Raw genomic sequence first — 7,567 nt, forward strand, 5'->3', positions numbered from 1 at the left:
TACATATGATCTATTTATAGTTCACTTTTAGAGACAGGTGGACCTAATGGTCAGGTCCGGCCAATCATAGCCATGGCTAGTTACAAGGAATTGTCAGAATTTGGTGGCCTAATGCCAAACCCGAATCCAACCGCCCAACCTATTCCCGTTTTCTAGACTGAGATTCTCATCTTAATCATAGAACTCAATGATAATATTTATGGCCGACACTAGCCACCACTAGAGGGAGCATGAGAGCATATGGACTAAATTATAAGCTAGCCACCAATTTCTGAAGATGGAAATAATTTAACTTTTACTCTGGTTATTAGGAGGGGGTTTGTATTAGAAATAATAGTGTAGATGTGGCTAAGCCCACAGAACCATCAGAAGTCTGATCTACTTTGATGTCTGGCAGTAGAAGTATCCCGAAGTTTATGCTCTCTGCCCTAAGATTTATGATACACAGGCTGCCAGACAAGGGAGGCGGTGGAGAAAGATGCAGCTGTATGGGTTACAGTGTTCTCCTAGCACAGGTCTATATCAAGGTGACAGCAAAGTGATACTGGACCATAGTCACATCTCACTATATACAACTGGTATCTAAACAATATTGTGGAGGTATCTACCACACACAGAGCTGAGCTGCTGTATCTAAGCTGCCATGATTTATAGCTATGTGGTCCTGAATGTGTATATTTAAAAGAGTGGAAAAAACATCTCTTAAAACCTGTGCCTCTAGTAATGACCTGACTGCTCAATGATTGGACAAGATAAGTCAGGCCAACAATGGAAAAGTTCTAATAAATATCAGGCTGGTGGTAGCCCGGGGCCAAAGCCTTCTAGGGGGCCCATGGCCATCCGAACCAACCACCAAATTTTATACTGAGAAGGACCTTCACCCATTTCTTCATACATCTGTTCATGCGCTCAATACACATGTACACAAGAGCCATTTCAGGACCTTTGAAGGTCCTTCAAAGCTCCTGAAACCACAGATTGAAAGAAGACAGAAGGGACACATCCTCCATTCCCCAAGAAGCTGATTCTCGTACCAGATGTAGGAAGTGAATTCAGACTTGTAGGAGCTATAATATTCATACAGCCCAGCACCCATGGCAGTCTTAAATCGCCCCTGGCTCCACCATGCTTAAGTGCAGGTGGACGCACCCCATGATGCCTTTATCAAAAAAAAGTAAAAAAAATGTTCTAAAAGTTTAAAAAAAAAAAAAATACAAATCACCCCTTTTTCTCTATAACAAATACAGCAATAAATGAGTAAAATCGTAAACATGTTGGATATCCCCATGTCCCAAAATGCTCAATCTATCAAAAAATGTATTCCTGTGAACCCTGTAACAGAAAATAATGCCCAAATGTCTGAATCATCATTTTTTTCACCATTTCACAACTCATAAAATTTTTTATAAAACTTGATCAAAAGGATGTACATTGATAAAAATGTCAACTTCTCCTGCAAAAAATGACTCTTTACATAGATAGTAAGCTCTCCAATGTCTCTGTAAATGGAAAAAATAAAAAAGATATGACTTGTGGACAGAGGGGAGTAAAAAACGGAACCGCCAAAAATGAGGCAGAAAAACTTAGCTGCTCTCTTCACCATGGGTACACATTGCAACTTAGATCCCGCCATCTTTTTTTGCTGCCTCAGGCAAAAATGGAAAATGCTGCCCCCCCCGCCAATGGTACCACCTACACCACTAGTAGTCAATCAATGAAATTAGTAGACATTAGTGACTTCAAGTACCTTACAGGTGATGGACTGCCCAATCAGGAAAAGGACTTCTTTACAATTTTTCTCCATGCAGTAAAACTCCACACTGTGCCCCTAAAAATACCACAGTCACTTACAGTATAGTGGATCATGTTCATAATTAGATTGTGCGCCTGATATCCTGCATGTGTCGCTTCCCCGCTCAGGTCCATCGGAGTTCACCTTCTTCTTCCCGGTGCATGTAAGTGCTGGATCTTGCGACGCAATTTTAAAGTTAAATCCTGCGCTCAGTCCGAATCAGTCGGATCGTCTGGCGGCCCGGCCCCCCGATTTCTGTCGCGTGAAAGCCGGCACCGCTGCACCACAATCTGACCGCGTGCAACACAATCCCCAGTTAAATACCTGTCCCAGTGGCGGAAATCCTGAAAACATCAGAAAAACCTTAAGTTTTTAGGGGGTCAATGTCTTGTCCCACATCTAATAAAGGTGCCCTGTCTCTATTCGCCTAATACAGGCGCACATCAGATGTGAATTCATTGGGAATCGCTTCATCAATCTTTGTGGAAAGTCCTGCTCATTAATATGATAGGAGAGCGATAAATCCTGTCACGTTACTCGTGTAGAGAGAACCGAACATCATATTCCTAATTTCCTGACCCATAATTCTTTATAGTTTTGTATAGAAAAATGTCAAAACATCTGGATAATGTGATTGTACAAGTGTAGGGAAAAAAATCAAAAACTGAACAGCGCCCCCTCTTGTTAATAGGTCATGTCTAGAATTGAAGATCGGTCCCTTTCATGGGGAAAGAATTTAAAGTGGCCCTTGTTAAAAAAAAAACATATAAAAGTGGCTGTATGTTGTTATTGGATATAATTTAGGAATCAGGGCCAACTGGGCAGGGTCAGTGAACTGGAAACTGGGTGGGGTTGAACCAATTTTCTTAAAAGATTGTGGGCGATATACATTGCTACATATTGAATACTGGAAATATATTTATGATGGTGGATGGTTCTCGGTTGAATATGACACAATGGGGCACATTTACTTACCTGTCCCTCGGTGCGTTGTCCGACGAGGATTCCGAGCTGCTGTGATTCATTAAGATCGTGCGTCCAATTTCCTGCATGTGTCGCTTCCCCCGCTCAGGTCCGCCGGAGTTCACCTTCTTCTTGCTGGTGCATGTGAATGCATGTCTTGCGACACAATTAGAATTTTAAATTACGCGGTTTGTCCGAATCAGTCAGGTTGTCCGACGGCCACGTCCCCCCCGTCGCATGAAAGCTGATGCGCCAAAATCCGATCGCTGGTGCCAAAAACCCCTCTGCAATTCAGGGCAAATATTCAGGAAACCCGATGGAAATGCGGCCGACGGACCCTTAGTAAATGTGCCCCATTATCTGCAATACCAGACGGAACCAAAGTAGAAATGGTGGCGCTGTTTCTTACCAGCTATGGTCAGTTTAAATATATTTTTGGAAAGTATGATAAGGTACAGCAGAGGGTAAACAGTCATGATCTCAGTGATATTAATTGTGAATTATCCAATATTATGTGATTTTGCTAAAAATACTACAGGTATTTTTTAGGTTAGAGCACAGATTGTGGCTCTAATTACACGGAATCTGGTGGGAGGATGCGCCATCTAGTGGGAGGTTATCATATTATCACCATAGTAGTCACCTCTTCAGCTGCTTGTTCCTCCTTTATAGTGTTATGAAATAAAGAGATGTAGGAGAGGGGTGTGTTTGGGGAAAAAAAAACTAAAAATGTTAACTATAAGCTAAGCAAGCGTGGGACAGTGCAAGCATCAAACTCTAAAAATTGTCTTAGACCACAGACCAGACCTTTAAGAACTTAAAGGGAACCTATCACCAGATTTTATCCCATTAAACTACTACCCCCCTTTAGGTTAAGTATGAAATGTCCTTTTTAGAATTCTCTCCTTTATGTAAAATCTTGCTCACTTACCTATAAAAAAAAAATCTTTTCCAAAGTCATATGCAAAATGAGCACATATTTTGCCAGAGATGAGTCAACTTTAGAGGTTGCAGGGGGAGCATCACTTCAGACGCCCCTATATCCACTTCTATAGGACATAGAAACATGCTGCTGGTGTTATATTTAAGAGTAGAATCTCATCTTTCAGACTTGTGGTTCTGTCAGCTACAGAACAGGAAAACTGGGAATACAAATGTTTCTTGCTATTATAGATAAAAGATTTAACACAAAAGAGGGAATTCCAGAAAATACATTTTTATCCCCTACCTGATGGGGCTTGTAGTTTAATAGGGTAAAATCTGGTGACAAACACCCTGTTCAAACCAGACCACCAAATAACATACACCAAATCATCTGACCCCAATATTAATTTAGACCCTCCCCCCACCTTGGGGAGGGGGGGCTGTATTTCTGGTCTTGTTTAGTGTATGAAGTCCTCTGCAGTGTCGGACTGGCCCACCAGTGTCGGAGGATCCTCCGGTGGGCCAAGGCTCTAATTCAGTACTGGAACCCAGAGGTACAGCAAAAGGAAACCCAATTCGGAGACTACTAGAGTCGGTTTTCTAGAAGTTGATGGAGGATGGGCCCTTAGCAAAATGTATCCGGTGGGCCCAAGGAATCCCAGGTCTTCTATATGATATCTAGTCAAGAACATTTATGTGCATTTATTCAGAAAGAAGTTCCAAAGACACTGAACAAGCAGAGGGTGCTGGGAAATATTAGCTATTAGCAGTTTCCTTTAAGCAGTGAATTTATTTTAGGGTCTGGTTTGGGGTCTCCATAAAGGGAACTACAATTAAGACATCTGTGTAGTGTCTAGTTAAGAACATCAATGGGGCAGATTTACTTACCCAGCCCATTCGCGATCCAGCGGCGCGTTCTCTGCGCTGGATTCGGGTCCGGCCGGGATTTATGATGGCAGTTCCTCCACTGTCCACCAGGTGGCGCTGCTGCGCTGAAATGCATCTGAGCGCGCCGGAATACACCGAGCTGGACCAGGTGAAGGTAAGCGCGTCCCAAGCGACACATTTTCGGTTTTTAAATGCGCCGGTTTTTCCGAATACGTCGGGTTTTCGTTCGGCCACGCCCCCCGCTTTCCGTCGTGCGCATGCCGGCGCCGATGCGCCACAATCCGATCGCGTGCGCCAAAATCCCGGGGCAATTCAGGTACAATCGGCGCAAATCGGAAATATTCGGGTAACACGTCGGGAAAACACGAATCGGGCCCTTAGTAAATGACCCCCAATGTGTTATTAATTAGAAATATATTCCCATGACACTGAACCAGCTGGGGGTGCTTGGAGACATTAGCTCATAAGGAACCAAAATATGTAATACTGTATGTAAGAATCTGCTCCAAATAAGAAGAAGACATTTTGGGGGAGGCAGAGGATGTGTGTATAATAGGAATGAGTAGGCAGGGTGGGCATGTCGCCATCCAGTGGGCATTATAGGCTAGTCTCTAATAAGCGGAAACGGTGGGTGCTAGGGCTTGAGTAATGGAGGAGGCCTGTGACGTGTGTGGCTCTACAAATAAAGTTCAGTTCTTTATTGTGATGCATGTAGGATATATCATACACTCTATACATAGCCAAGGAAATTGTGAGTCATAAGAATCTCGTATCATACACCATGAACAGATATAATTATATTTCTAAGGACAACATGAAGAGTGGGAGCTAAAGTTGGCACCAAAATTCAAGTAACATGGCAGGGTGTAAATATCAATTTTGGGGGGAAATAAACAAAAGAAATACCTGTAATGTGATGGATTTACTGGATTTAGGCAAATGAACATGTTCTGTATTCAAAGTCATTTCTTACAAATGAACTGAGCCTTATAGGGAACTTGTCAGTAAGTTTTACCCCATTAAACTACCAGCCCCCTATGTTAGAGGATGAAATGACCTTTCTAGAACCCCCTCTGTTGTGTAAAATGAAAAAAAAATCACTATTAAAAAATCAGTTCCAAAGTCATGTGAAAAAGAACATAGAACAGTCATGTTTGCCTGAGATATGTCAAGTTTAGAGGCTGCAGGGGGAGGGTCACTTCCGGCATCCAATTATCTTGGTTTTGGTGTCATATTAAAGATAAGAATCGCAGATTGCGGAACTCATCTGGCTTATGGCTCTGTGATCTACTGAGCTGCAGATATAGCCTCTAAACTTCATTTATCTCCGGCAAATCTGACTCTTCTCTGGTTATTTGCACATGATGATGGAGGACATTTTTATAGGTGAGATCTCACATAACAGAGGGAATTCTAGACATTTCATACCATACCTGAGGGGCCTAATCGTTAAAGAGGACCTGTCACCTAAATTTTCGGCACTAGGAGCTGCTTACTAAATTAAGGAGCTCCTAGTGCTTGATCAATGTAATCATCGGACAGCTCGCAAAGCTGTCCGATGTATTCATGAGGGGGCGGTCCGAGGCGCTGCCTCTTCCCCGGACCGCCCCGCTCGCTCCATAGGCCGGCAGTGACTGCCGCGCGATAGGCGGCAGTCACCGCCCCTAGCCACGCCCCAACCCTGCCCCCTCATTTATACGTCGGACAGCTTTGCGAGCTGTCCGACAATTACACTATACCCCGCCGCAGTGTTTAATAGCGTTACCGGAGGTTTCCGGTAACGCTATCACTCTAACACTGCGGCGTTTGATCAAGCACTAGGAGCTGCTTACTTTAGTAAGCAGCTCCTAGTGCCGCTAAATTGGGTGACAGGTAGAGATAAGCGAGCACTAAAATGCTCGGGTGCTCGTTATTCGAGACGAACTTTTCCAGATACTCGAGTGCTCGTCTCGAATAACGAGCCCCATTGAAGTCAATGGGAGACTCGAGCATTTTTCAAAGGGACCATGGTTCGGGAATAAAATGTGTTATTTAATTGAAAAAGAATGTCTTCTGATAAGTTATCAGGTGTATGCAAACATCTGCAATCTATTCTTCACTGTTCCGCGCGTATATTATCTCCCGACAAGTTATCAGATGTGAAGAACAGTGAAGAATAGAATAAAAACAGTGAACACAGGATCATTTAAGTGAAAAACAAAGAATAGATTACAGATGTTCGGCACATCTGCTTACTTGTCGGGAGAGGAGATACGCTGTCCCGGGATCCGCTCCTCTTCTTCCACTGAAGTCTCCCCGATGTCTCCCTGCTGCCCGATGTCTGCCTGCTGCCCGATGTCTGCCTGCTGCCCGATGTCTCCCTGCTGCGCGCGATGTCTCCCTGCTGCCCGATGTCTTCCTGCTGCCCGATGTCTCCCTGCTGCGCGCGATGTCTCCCTGCTGCGCGCGATGTCTCCCTGCTGCGCCCGATGTGTCTCTGCTGCGCCAGATGTGTCTCTGCTGCGCCAGATGTGTCTCTGCTGCGCCAGATGTGTCTCTGCTGCGCCAGATGTCTCCCTGCTGTGCGATGTCTCCCTGCTGCCGTTCCGCGTGTATCTTCCGACAAGTAAGCAGATGTGCAGAACATCTGTAATCTATTCTTCACTGTGTTCTTCACTTAAATGATCCTGTGTTCACTGTTTTTATTCTATTCTTCATTGTTCTTCACTGTGTTTGTTTAATTAAATGCTCGATCTCGAGCAGGGGAAATACTCGTCCGAACAACGAGCCGTTTCGAGTACCTTAATACTCGAACGAGCATCAAGCTCGGACGAGTATACTCGCTCATCTCTAGTGACAGGTCATCTTTAAGTAGGTAAAATCTTTTACAGAGGTTTTCCTTGTCACAATTTAAGTCCCATGGTCTAAAGACACCACTGATTGGCTGAGCCACCATGCCAAAAACCATAAGATTATCACGATACTTAACACTTAAGTACTGCAGATCTTCTCACCATTTCA

Source organism: Engystomops pustulosus, chromosome 7, assembly GCF_040894005.1.
Source record: "Engystomops pustulosus chromosome 7, aEngPut4.maternal, whole genome shotgun sequence".
Lineage (NCBI taxonomy): Eukaryota > Metazoa > Chordata > Amphibia > Anura > Leptodactylidae > Engystomops > Engystomops pustulosus.